This window comes from Orcinus orca, chromosome 9 (assembly GCF_937001465.1).
Source record: "Orcinus orca chromosome 9, mOrcOrc1.1, whole genome shotgun sequence".
In the NCBI taxonomy this organism is placed as follows: domain Eukaryota; kingdom Metazoa; phylum Chordata; class Mammalia; order Artiodactyla; family Delphinidae; genus Orcinus; species Orcinus orca.
In genome coordinates, this window is record NC_064567.1 from 11,355,522 (window position 1) to 11,371,229 (window position 15,708).

The 15,708-nt window shown below is 42.6% G+C and overlaps 1 long non-coding RNA gene and 2 pseudogenes across 6 annotated transcripts in view; 2 read left to right on the forward strand and 1 right to left on the reverse strand.

Annotated features, from left to right (window-relative positions):
* LOC117202274 (uncharacterized) overlaps positions 1-9,679 on the reverse strand; it is a 183,210-nt gene extending 173,531 nt beyond the window's left edge. For all 6 annotated transcript variants that reach the window (XR_007479158.1, XR_007479159.1, XR_007479160.1 and 3 more), the window contains exon 1: positions 9,306-9,679. This is a non-coding gene — a long non-coding RNA (uncharacterized LOC117202274). The remainder of the gene's footprint in view (positions 1-9,305) is intronic.
* LOC125965369 (olfactory receptor 2F1-like) lies at positions 417-2,096 on the forward strand (annotated as a pseudogene).
* LOC125965371 (olfactory receptor 2F2-like) lies at positions 6,395-15,356 on the forward strand (annotated as a pseudogene).
* Positions 15,357-15,708: the final 352 nt, after the last annotated feature.

A 15,708-nucleotide genomic window follows, 5' to 3' on the forward strand; every position in this document is an offset into this window, starting at 1 on the left:
GTCTTCTACTTCACTTCCCTCCTTTTCCTGTTTTCCTACCTTCCTTCCTTAGTTTTCCTTTCTCTTTTACCTTCCTTTTTTCTTTCCTATCATTCTTTCTCCTTTTTCTCCGCCACTTTTTCCCTCTATCTTTCCTTCTATACCAATAGCTTATATCCTATATAACTGTAACTGCTGGATCCTAGATGTAAAAGGACGACCAGAACAGGGACTTCATCCTTGAGTCTAGTGTGAGAACTCAAATGTCCTTTTCCCCACCATCTTCACTGCATTCTCTCCTAAGCACCTAGGTTAAGAAACCTGACGGGAGGTGCTCCAGTCCTGGCCCACGACTTACTCCCAGACTCCTGGAGTGAGACCTTTACTTGCCCCTCCCTGCCTCTGCTCCTCCCCTGACAGCCTGACCCACCTGCTCCATGAGGAGGGACAACCTGACCTGGGTGAGTTTGTCCTCATGGGCCTCTCCAGTGACAGGTAGACGCAGCTGGGCTCTCTGTCCTGTTTGGGGCCGCCTATCTGCTGACCCTGCTGGGCAACGGACTCATCCTCCTCCTCATCAGCTGGAAGCCCGCCTCCACCTTCCCATGTACTTCTTCCTCGGCAACCTCTCCATTGTGGGGTTCCCCAGATGCTGGTGCACTTCCTCCTGGAGAAGAAGACCATCTCCTTCACCCAGTGTGGAACCCAGCTCTTCTTCTCCCTGGCCCTGAGTTCCTGCTGCTGGCAGCAATGGCCTATGATCGCTATGTGGCCGTCTGCGACCCCCTGCTCTACGTGGCAGTGATGCGGCCAAGGCTCTGTGCACGGCTGGCAGTGGTCTCCTGGCTCGTGAGTCTGGCTAATGCTTCAGTGGAGACTGTGGTCACAGTGCATCTGCCCACCTGTGGGCACCACGTGCTGAACCATGTGGCTTGTGAGACACTGGCACTCCTCAGGTTGGCCTGCATGGACATCACCCTCAACGAGGCGGTCACAGTGGCCTCCAGCATGGTGGTGCTGCTGGTGCCCTGCTGCCTGGTCGCACTGTCCTGCGCCCACATTGTGGCCACCATCCTGCGGATCCGCTCCAGCGGGGGCCACCGCAAAGCGTTTGGGACCTGCGCCTCCCACTTCACTGTGGTCTCCATGCCTTACAGGCCGGCCCTGGTTACCGACATGCAGCCTGGCTCCACGGCCTCAGGCAAGCAGGACAAGGTGGTGGTGCTCTTTCACCCCCATGTTGAATCCGCTCATCTACAGTCTAAGGAGCAAGGAGATGAAGGCTGCTCTGAGTCAGGCTCTGATGAGGCGCTCTGAATCAAAGCATTAGAATGTGACCTAGTCATAAGAGGGCCTCACTCTGAAGACGGTGGGCACTGGAGCGTGCCCTCCGCCTACTGTGTGCATGTGCATGTGTGGGCATGTGTGTGCACGTGTGTGTAAGGAAGCAGGTGAGAGAGGCCACAATCCATACTATCTTTTGAAATAATAGAGAAGTGGAATTTTATCTCTGGGCACTATTTCTGGTTCCTGACTTAGTCTAAAGAAGGTGAATTACAACAACTTAGAAATACATACAGCCTACAGAAGATTAAATGGAAAAAGAAAGATATACTGGCACATATGAATTAGAAAGGAAGACTAAATCAGAATCTTGAGCAGTACACAAAATTTATGCTAAGAAAGTCTATTTCCTACATGCTACAACCATATGTCTAAGCTTTTCTGAAATCAGTGAAAAAAAGAGGGGACAAGCTGTAAGTTACAAGATTCACCGTGCCCATGGGATCAAACAGGTCTTAGGCCAGAGGTACAAACGTCATCATGTGATCACACGTGGTCCAGCTCAACTCAGCAGGCTGGGGTATATTCACATGGGGACTTGGAGCCAAAGTCATAGTAATAATCCCCACATCCTTGACGAGCAGGACTGGACACAGTGTGAGTCACGTGGATATCACTCTGCTCACTTCCCCTTCAGACTTGCGCAGTGGGTGGCAAGTGGCTGGCCAGAAAGTGAATGTTCATAACCTCAAACAAATATCTTTCTACATAATCAGGTCTAAGGACATGCTCTTATGAAAACTGAAGGGTGTATTCAGAACACATGCGTGACTAAGAATTGTGCCACGTACCATTAGGGGTAAGCCAAGCTACTTAAAAAAGAATTACAACTCCCTGTTAGTGATCATTTCACTCTACTCTTCTAACCCACAGTTAGTGATCAAACTCTAAACATCCTAGAATGTAAAGTGAGAATAAAGTGAGGCAATAATATTTGATCCAGAAAAATGTTTAAAACAACTTTTAAAAATCAGAATGAAGCATCTCTTACCTAAATATTACAGATTTCTGGTTTGTCTTACCCACAAGCAAATATACAAAATATAAATTGAGAACAATTCAAACTTAGTCTGTTGAGAAAATGTCAAAAGGTTGAGGAGGAGAAAATGAAGTATCTTTGAAAACTCCTAGCAAAACTTTTTTTAAAAATTGAGGTAAAATTCACATCACATACAATTCACGATTTTAAACATTTACAATGTGCAATCAGTGGCACTTAGTATATTCACAATGTTGCAGAACCTCATGCTATCTAGTTCCGTAACACTTTCATCACCCCCGAAGCGCACCTCATACCCTTTAAGCACTCACTCCCCGTTCATCCCCCCTCCCAGGCCCTTACAGACACTAGTCTGCATCCTGTCTTCATGGATTTGCCTGTTCTGGGTACTTCACATAAATGGAATCGTACGATATGTGATCTTCTGTGTCTGGCTTCTTTCATTTAGCATAATGTTTTTGAGGTCTATCCATATTGTTGCATGTAGCAGGGCTTCATTCCTTTTTATGGCTGAATAATGTTCCCTTGTAGGGAAATAACCACATTTTGTTGATCCATTCATCAGGTGATGGATATTTGGGTTGCTTCCAACTTTGGGCTATTGTGAATAGTACTGCTATATACTTTCATGTACAAGTTTTTGTTTGAAAACCTGTCTTTAATTCTTTTGGGTACATACCCTGGAGTGGAACTGCTGGGTCATACGGTAACTCTATGTTTAACTTTTTAAGGAAATGCCAAATTGTTCTCCACCATGGCTGAACTGTTTTACATTCCCACTAGCAATGAATGAGGTTTCCAATTTCTCTACTTCCTCGACCACACTTACGTTCTGATTCTTTGATTGTAGCCATCCCAGTGGGTATGAAGTGATATGTTATTATGTTTTTAATTTGCATGTCCCTAATGACTAACGATGTTGAGCATCTTTTCATGTGTGTGTTGGCCATTTGTATATCTTCTTTGGAGACATGTCCAGCAAAACTTTTGTTTTTAATTTTATTGAAGACCTCCCTTTCCCTTCCCTCCCTTTCATTCACTCCCTCAGCCCCTTCCTGCCTCCCTCTCCCCCTAGGACCATGACCACCAGCCTCCATCCTCCTCTTAATCCCCTCCCTGGTCCTTTCCCCTGCTGCTCCAACTCCCATCTGAGGCACTCAGCTCCATCCCCTGAGAAACATATTTTAACTCTCATTTTTAGACTTCTCATTTTTAGACTATTAATTTCTCCCCTTAAATCAACAGATTACCTTTTCCTTTCTCTATTCCTTTTCAAAGTTCTCTCCCCCAACCAAAGCCTCCACACTTAGGCATTTGCCCTCCCTTTACCCAGTGTCTGTGATTTCTACAGCAAAGAAGCCTCAGGAGTTCTTCCTCGTCAGTGAGTGAGAAAAAACCCACAGTGCTTATACTTTGATGTATTTTCCTTTACCCTCATCACATGTCTATGGAACATCCAGCTTTGAGGAGTGTGGTATTCTAGTACACCTTCTAACATAACCTGGCTACAGAAATGCTCACCAAGTAGCTGATTGAACAAACTTTGTCTATGAGGTTGGATAAAACCAGCTAAAAGTTGGAAGGAGTCAACTGATGTTCGTTCTATACTTGTTGAGCTATAATCCTTCATTAAATTATGACGTAGTTGGGACAATAATCTATTGACACCTTCTAATCCTAATAATTAAAGCATATCTTTTATATATAAAATAAAATTTAGATTGTACTGTCTGCAGCAGTAGTGCATACATCTAGTTTATCCAAAGAAGACATCAGTTCATTAGGTTGTAGGTTAGAAAAGAGGGGGGAAATGTCCAAAATATTTTCCTACTTATCCCACTGTTTGAGTTTTAGAATTTAGAAATTTTTCTTGGCCCTTGCCTCTTTAAAGAGAGACTCAATGTATTTAAAGGGCACTTACTAATCAGGAGGAAACAACTGTTTGGTTCCTCAAAAGACCCTTCCGTTTAGAGTCATTCTTGAGCCGGTATCACAGAGCAGACTCTGAAAACATCAGTAACAAGGTTCTACACTGAGCTCCTAGATGAGAGGAGGAATTTTAAAGAAACCCTCCTCGATATGATGTTCACTCATTCATTCAGTCCACCGGCTCTATATGCCAGTCTCTGTTAGAACTAGAAAGGGCACAATAAAAAGAAAAAACACCCTCTCTACCCTTCAAGCAGTTTGTTTGCTAGAAATCAGAAAAGAGGAGTGAAAGAGCTGGGCTTAGTGGAGGGGGGTTTCCAGTTCCACCTCCTGGCTTCAGAATAAGTTAAGAGTCAAGGTATGTGGGCTCTATCCCCCCATTACACTACGGGGTGGATGTTTCCCTTTTACAGCTAAAATGGAAAGAGGTCAGCTGGTACTTGACGAACTGGACCACCAGTCCACTGATCTGTCCAAACTACTCTTCAGCCTGTTTCCCTGTGTTACATTGTGGCAGTTCAAAGTTTCCACCTGGCTCCCCAGGAGCGGCATCCAAACACCACACCTTTTCTGACGTTCCCCTCCCCCCATAAATCAAACCTGTGCTACATTTCATTCTGTGGGAACGTGGCTCCCCACCAGCAGCTGCGATACACTCTTCATGCTCCACGTGGTAACATAATGTGAAGTAGCAAGAAGAAGATGGGGACTGTGGTCCTCAGATTTCAGATTCAGTTCCAGCTTTGCTTCCAACTGGCAGAATGATCTTGAGCAAACCACTTCTGCTTTCTGAGTCTCAGTTTCCTCATTTGTAAAATGATGAGGTTGAAATGGTGATCCCAGAATTTCCTTCCAGCCTACATTCTTTTCTGTGACTCTCACTTTGCATTTTATTCTCTTCAGTGGTGAGAATTTCAGTTGCTGTCTTTGGCACTCATGAGCCACATTCAGGGACTAAAGCTTGGTTACCTATTGCACTGACAAAAGAAATAGGCTCTGTGGAAAGCCAGGGGCTCCCATCCCAGGTGCAGGGTTCAGAAACTCAGCTGGGTATTGTGCCAAAGCCAGTTTCTACTCTGGGCATTTTCTACAGTGACACGTTCCGGCCACAAAAGGACTGAAAGAAGAAAGTTGTAAGTTCCAACTAGCTAGTAGGAAAGACGGAGGATAGCATCCAGCTGCTCTGCCCTCTTCACCCCCATCCAACCACAGCCCTATCTTCAAACCCTGTTAGAAAGACTTGGGGTGAATTGTTTTCATTTCCATTTCATTGGATTCTGTGACCCATCTCTCATATCTTTAATACAAATCCTTTTTATTTAGATAATGCTCTGAAGTTATGAAGGGCTTTCTCACACATTGTCTCAGTTGATACTAACTAGTTCTTCCCTTGATCTAAGACATTCTAAAACATTTGTTTTGGACAGACCTCAGAAGGCTAAAGCTAAGGGGAGACCCAGCACACAAACGGCAAGAAATGCAGGATCACTTTTTCACTATTCAGTGGGATTTGGCCTCAACTTTTTCAAACAAAGAATGAGAAGTTTAGGTCAAAGATTTTTCCTCCTCAAAAGCTCTACTGGTTTTATCTCTAAACATACTCCTCTCTCAAAAATACTACGTCTTAAGTTTTCAAAGATAAGGTTAAAAGTTCCCTCTAAAGCAGTGATTCTCAAACTTGTAATTAAAGTTTTACATTTTAGTTACCAGGAAATATTAAGAAGTTACTAACATACTAATGTCTGGGTTTCACCCTCCTGAGGTTCTGATTTAATTACTCTGGAGTGTGGGCTGGGCTTCTGGAGTTTTCAAAGCACCCCAGGTGATTCTAATGTGTAGCCAATGTGGAAAGCACCGCTCTGGTTTCCACCTTGGGTCCTGTGGGATTTTCATAGGCAAACCCTTTAACATGGAGTTTTTTCCTTCCCTCTCAAACTTTCCCAAATGGACATCCAAAAGGGCTTTCCCAGCAGTCAGACTCTTCTATGTGTCTCTGTGGTCTCTACTTACTCTCATACTAGCCAATAGCACTACCTTCTCCTGACGTGTTGTAAAGACACATGAGGTGAACATTGAAATGGGACTAGAGGGTCTTGTTATTAACAGAGAAATACAGACTATAAAATTGCTTAGTACCTTTTTACTAAAAAAAAAAAAAAAAAGACATCTTTATCCTTTGATAGAGGCTAAAGACAAGCAAAGTAAATAGGGAGGTGTTCCAAGGGCAAACATGTCTTTGCTATGACAGAAGGATTTACACATAACAAAGCCCCAAGGGTTTCAGAGGCACTCCCTTACTGCCTTCACCAGTGGGCACCGTCAGTTTCCAAACGTCATTGCAAGTAAGTGATGTGCGCATTCATCTTACATTAATCACTTAGTTTAGCACTCAAATAAACGCCAGCATTTCACCAAGGAAACAGCAAAATCACAGAAGCTGGGACATAATTATAGTTGGTATAATGTTCTACAATGATGCCTTGATCTTATCATCCTAGGATTAAGCCTGATTCATCAGTACACTGAGAACCAAATGAAGGATTTTTGCTCTGTCACTGACCCAGCCTGGATAATGGGAGAAGCAGGAAAACCACCTGCTCCAGCATGAGTAATAAGGACAAGGGGGGGTTTCAGAATACAAGTCCTACATCTTGGGATCAGATAATAATCCTCAAGACTACTACTTTAAACTCTTTCTATTCATTTACCCAACAAAATGTTTTTATTGTGAAACATTTGTTAGAAATCTTTCTTTGTACAAAAAGAAAAATCAGAAAAGGTCCCTGACTTCAAGAAACTCAGAGTCTAACGGAGGAAAAATACAAGTACTTGCAGTCCTACTTAAAGTCCTTTGTTCAAACACAGACTGTGAATTCTGATCCTGATTCTGGCCTCTCTAACCCAGCACCTCCTCCTGCAGCCTGACCCACCTGCTCCATGAGGAGGGATACCCTGACCTGGGTGAGTGAGTCTGTCCTCATGGGCCTCCCCAGGGACAGGCAGAATCAGGCTGAACTCTGTCCTGTTTGGGGCCGCCTATCTGCTGACCCTGCTGGGCAAAGGGCTCATCACCCTCCTGATCAGCTGGATGCCCGCCTCCACCCGCCCATGTACTTCCTCCTCGGCAACCTCTCCATTGTGGGGTTCCCCAGATGCTGGTGCACTTCCTCCTGGAGACGAAGACCATCTCCTTTACTCAATGTGGGGCCCAGCTCTTCCTCTCCCTGGCTCTGGAGGGGCCTGAGTTCCCGCTGCTGATAGCAATGGCCTATGACCATTATATGGTGGGTGACCCCCTGCACTACAGGGCAGCAGTCGGCCCGAGGCTGACAGTGGTCTCTTGGCTTGTGGGCATGGCTAATTCTGTAGTGGAGATGGCAATCACCATGCACCTGCCCAGCTGTGGGCACCACGTGCTGAATCATGTTGCCTGTGTGGATGTCACACACACTAGGGTGTCCTGGTGGACTCTAGTGGAGTTGTGTTGCTGGTGCCTTGAGCTGAATGCTGGGTAGGAATTCAGTTGTAGAAACCGAGAAATACAGAAGAACTCAGAAACAGAAATAGGAGGGTTTCCCCTGAGAACAAAGAAGCTTGTACTAAGGGATAAAGTGTTTCTGCAACTGTATACACACAAGTACATGTGTGTGTGAAAGATGTACTCTTTGTTTTTGAAGGTATCGACAAATAATGACTTAAGCGCTGGAATCTTCTTTGTGACTCTGCTTTTTTCCACCGAAATTCAAAAGCAGTTTACACCAATCAGAAATGTTAAATATTTGTTGACTGAGTGAACATCAGAATAATTCCCACAACCACTTTCATCATTGTCCTAAATGTCAACTTCACCATCTAGTCAATCAGTCAAATAGCACATTTAATGAACCTCTCTTCTGTGCTCACCCTGACTCCTTTCATCACCACAGTTGTCATCACAACTCCCTCCTAGTGTTGAGAGCATCATGGTGCCCTGGAAAAAAGGCAGGACTTGGAAAGAAATATCAATCAGTAAACACATTCGTATCAAGCTCCACTGTGCTCAATACACCATGCCAGGTGCTGCAAGAGACACGCCGAGTCTAATATGAGGTCCTTCCCCATAACCCGGGGATTACTTGGAAAGATAAGAGATAAATACCAAAAAAGAAATTGCAACACAATCCAGCAATGGAAAAGTATAATTAGGCAACATTTGGTTAATTGCCAAATATGAGATAGAAATTAAAAGCCCAGGGGATTCACAAAATTCCCCCATGAAGGGGAAAAAACTGGGTCGTTTGCAAAGGAATTGAAGAGGAAGGAAAAATTAAAATGGCTACAGAAAATGGTAGAACTTGGATAGATGAGGGAGTAGAGAGAGAGAGGTTTATTCTTGGCTCATGGGGGAATGACGTAAGCCAGGTGAGGAGATAAAAAATACCAAGGTCTGTCTGGGAAAGAGTGAGCAAACCAGTTTGGTTAGAGCAAAGATTTCATTTTGAGGAGTCCTGCGGAGGAGGTAAGGCTGGAAAGTGGGGATGGTGTGCATAGTAGGGCTTTGAAAACAAGGCCATGGAATTTGCATTAGAGGCAATAGCAAGTTAGCACAGTTTCTGATGTGGGAAATAGCACATCTAATATATGATGTTCTAGAAGTTATCCTCTTCTTCTCCACCAGGACTGTTAGACTAATTGAGACAAAAATAAATAGGACAAACTTTTTTCTTCTTTTAGTCCAAAAAACTCTCTATTTCATGCTTCACTAGTGGGAGTAAGTGAATCAACTATTTATAATTCAACTTCCTCTAATTTGGGTAAACTTCATAGACCAGGCAGAGTTTAAGGTAAGGTTGAAAGACCAAGAATTGGGAAGCTAGTGGATATAGACCACAAGTTATTTAGAATACAGGGAAATGTTAGACGTAAAAATGAATGATCAGATCTTCAAATTGAGAATTGAACAGAGGGTATAACTATAGATAAAGCACTTTCTGTTTTCCTTTTTTTTAATTGAGAAGATAACCATGCCATCTGAGTAACATCTGAAGACCAAGCAAAAATAAGCAGAGCTTACCTGGTGTTTTCTTTAAGTGTTAGCTCTGATATGAGCCTGTTTTTCTGTCTTATGTCACATCTCTAGCAGCAACACCCTGGTTAGATAGGCCCCACCCCTGTCAGGAGGGATCTGGAGTTTGCTTTTCTAATGCAGGTTCACAAAATGAGTCTGAGTCTCACCAAGGCACTAGCCTGGGAAAGCCTTCAAATTTATACTTTTAATGGAGAATAAATACGTGCATGAAGCCCAGGAGACAAAGCTCAGGGTCCAAGACGGGAACGAGATTAGGAGAGCATTTTACAATCACTTAGAGACAAGGCAGGGAGCAAACAGGTGTGACGCAACATGGATCTGAACACACCTGGGAATTCCCACGACAGAGGTTCCCTGACTGCAGAACCTCCCTGCTCCTCAGGCACAAATCCAATCTCTTCTACCCAGAACAAAATCTCCCCTACAGCATTCTCTGCTTCACACAATCGAGACCAGGAACACACTGGAGAGCAGGGCTTATTAGCCTGGAGCTCACTGACAGGTTTGGGGTCTGTGACCCCTCTGGAATTGTGTGCTAAAGTGGTATCTCATCCGATTTTTGTCACTTCCTGAGGAAGTCCTTCCGCTAGTGGCCCTCCCCCACCCCAGCTCTCTGCCTCGTCCTCCTGTTACACAGACTCATAGGCCTCCATGCTTTCCCGTCCTCACACTTGTCCCAGTTTGTAACGACATGCTCACTTGTATGACTAGACGCTTTACTCCTGACTCCCCACAAGGCTGTAAATTCCACGGCGGTAGAGGCGTTTTCTGTGATACTACTTTATCCCCAGCTCAGGGCGTTGTCTACATGTAAGCACTCAAAACATATTTGCTAACTGAATACATTCTCAAACAATCTGTGGCGCCCACAAAAGGTTAACACGTCCCGATTTATGTATTGGTTTGCATTAACGTTTTTAAATTTTAAATTTTAGAAAATGTGTTTTATAAAACCTTTACTGGACAGCTGTGATATTTGCCACTGATTGATAAGATGGGGGTTTTAGATAAGCTTCCCTGATGGTACAGAATTGGACTTACCATTAAAAAACACTGCCCAAAGAGAGCATGTGGTCCAGGGTCCATCAGTCAACCTGGTTTCCCATTGATCTAATCTGATTTCTCTAATACGTTTTCTTAGTCTCTTCGCTTCTTTCTTCAATGTCACAGTGTAACATAGCAACCTTACAAACTATAATATAGAGTTTAAAGATAATAGCTACATAACGTTTAGCAACACTCTTACGATCCCTATAATTTCATCTTTTCCCCTTTCTTTCTTCAAAGGAAAAAACAAAACGAAAAACAACTCCTGGCTTTTTTCACTTCCCTCAGCTGAGGTCAAAATGCTACTTAAGTAAATTATTCTCTCAGCCACACCCTCTAGTGAACCTCCAATATCCTTCTTGAGCATCGGACTTCCTTCTCAGTGATTTCTTGTCCACCACAAGTGGTTTTCCTTTATCTCAGTCACACTTAGTATATTTGCCCTTTTTGGCAATTCAAAATATTGAAAAAAACAGGAGTCAGAGAAAGAAAAAGAAGAACTGGTCTTTCCTTGTGGCTAGAAAAGTCCTTGCCACACCCTAGTTCCCCTACTCTCTTCATACTGACTCAGATACAGAAAATAATTTGAAAAAATAATATTAACTATGCATTATTATAATACTATTAACAAGTTATGGTGAGCACTACTTACATGTCATGCACATATATTACACATTTCAATCTTTGCCAATTATTCTAAGACAGTTATTATTACCAAATTTAATATACCAGGAAACTAAGGCATAAAGGGTTAACTATACCTAGGAATTCACATCACAAAAAATGCAAAGATCTATATTTTAAAAAATTAAAACACTACTGAAAGTAATAAAAGAAATCTTGAACAAATGGAAATGCATACCATATTCTTGAATAGAAGACTCAATATTGTGGATGTGTACGTCTCCTTATGGTAAATTGAATAGGATCAAGTTTATATAACAAAAAAGAAATTTTTGTTTGAGACCAGACACTATTATTTTAAAAATAATAGCCAAGAAATTTCTGAAAAAGAAGATTAATGAAGAAAGACTAGTGTACTAGTTATTCGAACATCATAAATCTAAGAGTCAAAATGCCATGGTAGTGGCACATGATTACACCAAGGCAGTGAAACATAATAGAAAGTCTGGAAATAAACCAATATAGACAGGAATTTAGTAATGATAAAAGGTAGCATTTTAAATTAGTGAAGAAAAAGATCAATAAATAGTGTTAGGGAAACAAGCTAATAATCTGGAAAAAAAAGTAAAATTTATCTATACATGATAATTTATATAAGAGTAAATTCCATAGCGGTCAAATATTTTAAAAATGATAGCATAGAAGTGCTAAAAGAAACCAAAAGGCAGTTTTTTTATGATATCAATGTGAGGAATGCCTTCTGAGACAAAAATCTCAACATTTACTAAAACTGTTTTGGATAAAAAAACTCTGTGTGGCACAAGCCACTACTATAAAAGTAAGAAGCATAAACAAAAACAAAACAAAAAAACCACAAAGGGTATGGTGAGGGGCAGGTACAGATGCATAGTCACGGCACGAAGGAGTTCTTTTGTGATGATGGAATTGTTTGTGTCTTGACTGTGGTTACACAAACCTATACATGGGGTTAAACTGCATTGAATTAGGGCTTCCCTGGTGTCGCAGTGGTTGAGAGTCCGTCTGCCGATACTGGGGACACGGCTTCGTGCCCCGGCCCAGAAAGATCCCACGTGCCGCGGAGTGGCTAGGCCCGTGAGCCACGGCCGCTGAGCCTGTGCTCCTCAACGGGAGAGGCCACAACAGTGAGAGGCCCGCAAACCACAAAAAAAGAAAAGAAAAGAAAAACTCCATTAAAGTTGGGCAAATACACATTTTTCTCACTCTTAGATCTATGTTCCTTATACAGTTTTTACTCATTCATTCATTCACTCAAAAAATACTTATTGAGCACTTATATACACAGGGCACCTGTTGTAGTCAGTGGGGATATAGCAGTGAGCCAAAGAGGAAGGATTCTTGCTTTTATGGAACTTACAATCCAAGGGAACATAACTGATAATAAGCAAACACCTGAACAAGGTACTTTCATACTGTAGTCAGTGCTTTGAAGAAAAAAGAAGAGTAAAATTGCTGAGGAACAGGTGGAGAAAAAAATGTTGCTGCTTTAGACTTGCAGGCTGGGGAAGGCTTTCTCAGGGGATAACATGGCTTAAGGGGCTGAGCAAGTAGAGCCTTCGCCATGTGTACTTCGGCTGTACTTACAATACTATTAAGCCGTAATTTTATTCATTCCTTTCTACTTTTTCTTCCAAATTTATTTAGCAAGGGAAACTTCTCCAGCCAGAGATAAAGAACTCCAGCGTGTCATATGACTTTACTTTTCACGCTTGTCAAACAGGTTGTTCCAAGATCACTTCAAGTCACAAAACAGCCTCAAACCAGAAACCGGACATTTCAGTTCAGCACATTGAAAACTAGGTAACTGCAGCTTCAACCCTTCTGAGACTGGCTGATGCATAGGGAGACTGGAAAAGGAGCAGGAAGGGTCTTATTTGGACTACAACCAAAGTAATCTGGCTTTGCATTTCCCAGGCCTGGCAGACGCTTAATGCTGACTCTCTTCCTCATGGGAACTTTCAGGGCTCTGGAGGTTCCCTAATGAGCCCTCTCTCTGCAGTTCCCTGTGATGGGGCAAAAGCACTTCTATTTTGAGCGCTCCCTCAGGACTCCTTCCTCAGTCCCTAGGCATTCACCACCAAATAGTTGCTGCTGGAGTTTCCACACTCCACTGGACAGCCCCGTTAGTCAGATCTCAAGACACCCTCACACACATGCTCTCTCCCTTGTGGCCCACAGCTGGCCCCTAACCCTGCCCCCACAATCCTAATGTAGCCACATTCTCCTGATTCTGCCCCCAAAATTACCCAGTCAGTCTGTCTCTCGTTCTCTTAATCCCTCAGGCAGAAGAAAGTCCACTGTCCCTCCCAACAGAAGAAATAACCCTATAAGCTTTGCAAGTGGCCCCATGGAAGCTCTCGACCACCACCAGGTTTGAGGTGAGGGGGAGGCATTCCTAGTCCTCCTTGGCAGAATATGGAATGGGACTCATAATGTAGCTTTTTCTAAGTATTTATTTCTCACAAAATCCTCTCTCTTCTACTGTTTCAACTCTTTTATCAAAGGGTTTCAAGAGTTATGAAAAGTTTATGTCCATTTCCTTTGAACATCTGCATATTGTGAACTGGCAACTCAGTTTGAAATCTCATATTATTAAATCTTTGCACCTGGTAGAAATTTCAACCTTTAACATCTGGTTATTTAAAGGACAAAATCAAGAAAGTCTTGTTGAGGATTTCCCTGGCGGTCCACTGGTTAAGTCTTTGTCTTCCAACACAGTGGGGTACGGGTTTGATCCCTGGTCAGGGAGCTAAGATCCCACATGCCCCGAGGCCAAAAAACATTTTAAAAAAAGCAATATTGTAACAAATTCAGTAAAGACTTTAAAAATGGTCCACATAAAAGAAAAAAAAAAAGTCTTGTTGGTCATGGTAAGAAATTTGGACATTATCCCAATGTAACTGAAACCATTAGAGGGGTTTAAAGAGAGGAGTAGGATAATCTAATTTATGTTTTCAAACATATCCTCTGTGCTATTATGTAAAGAATGGAATTGAAAGAGGCAGGAGTGGAAGAGAGCAGTCAGAAGCTTCTTCATTAAACTGAGTACAAGCAGAGGGCTTGTCCTCAAGTGGAAGCGCGGGAGATGGTGAATGGGCATACAATGCTGGCATATTTTGAAGGCAGATCCAATAGAATTTGCTTGATATGAAGGTGAGAGAAAGAAATCAAGGACAAATCCTAAATTTTTTATATCAGCAACCGGGAGAATTTTATGGAGCCATTTACTTCCTCAGATGAGGAAGACTGAGAGAAGATGTGGGGAAACTCTGTTACCTTTATGTTAAGTTTGAGATGCCTGTTAGAGATCTGAGAAGAGATGTGAAGGAGACAATTGAAATATAAGTCTGTATCTCAGTGAAGATTTACGGCTGGAATAACAGGTTTGGGAGTCATCAGCACTTACATGGTATTTAAAGCCATTAAACCAGATGAGATCATGTGGGGAAAGAATGTAGACGGAAATAGTTAAGGTGCTGGGAGTAAGCCTTGCACTCTTCAACTTTTAGGGGTTGAAATCCAAAGGATCCAGCAGAGGAGATTTTGCTGAAACAAATATTAGGGAGGGATTCCATTCCCTGAGTTCATGTTCAGGGACGAGAGGAGAAGGAAACAAACAAGTGGGAATGATAAACATGCTGAAGAGATTCTAGTTGTTCAGAGTGATCTGAACCCAGGGGTTTTGTGCTATGCTCTCTGGAGACATGCCCTAGGGCAGACATGTTCTAAGTTTGAGAGGCCCTTTGGTTCGGACCCAAGGTTAGCACAGAATGTCAGTGTTGAAATTGGTATCTGTCCTGTGCTTTACCCACTGATTGCATCAGCATAGAAGCCCTACTTATCATTCATCCATTCAAAAAAATCTATTCGGCATGTAGCATGTACTGTCTGTAAGGTGCTAGGCCAAGCACGTAGATACAAAGATTAAGGTGGTCTTGAGAGAGAAAGACAAGTAGACTTATGATGATGATTTAGCATAATAAGTGTTAAAATAATAGTTACTACTGTTTACTCAGTTCTGCTAGCATCCCCATGTACTATTCTAAGCGCTTTACAGATATTAATTTTTTGCAACTCATAAAAACTCAATGAGTTTCAAAAATGGTGCTGGGGCTTCCCTGGTGGCGCAGTGGTTGAGAGTCCACCTGCCGATGCAGGGGACATGGGTTCGTGCCCCGGTCCGGGAAGATCCCACATGCCGCGGAGCGGCTGGGCCCGTGAGCCATGGCCGCTGAGCCTGTGTGTCCGGAGCCTGTGCTCTGCAATGGGAGAGGCCGCAACAGTGAGAGGCCCGCGTACAGCAAAAAAAAAAAAAAAAAAAAATGGTGCTGTAACATCTAGGTTCCACATACAAAAGAATAGACTGGACCCCTTCCTCATACCATACTAAAAAAGTAACTCAAACGTAAGAGTAAAACTATAAAACACTTAGAGGAAAACACAAGAGTAAATCTTCATGATTTTGGTTAGACAAAGCCTTCTTAGACATGACATTGAAAGAGTATAAGTGACTAAAGAAAAAATAGATAAACTGGATTTCATAAAAATAAAAATCAAAACTTTTGTGCTTCAAAGGACACCATCCACAAAGTAAAAAGAAAACTACATAATGGGAAAAAATATTTGCAAATCATATATCTGATAAGGAGCTTGCATCCCAAATATATAAAGAATACTT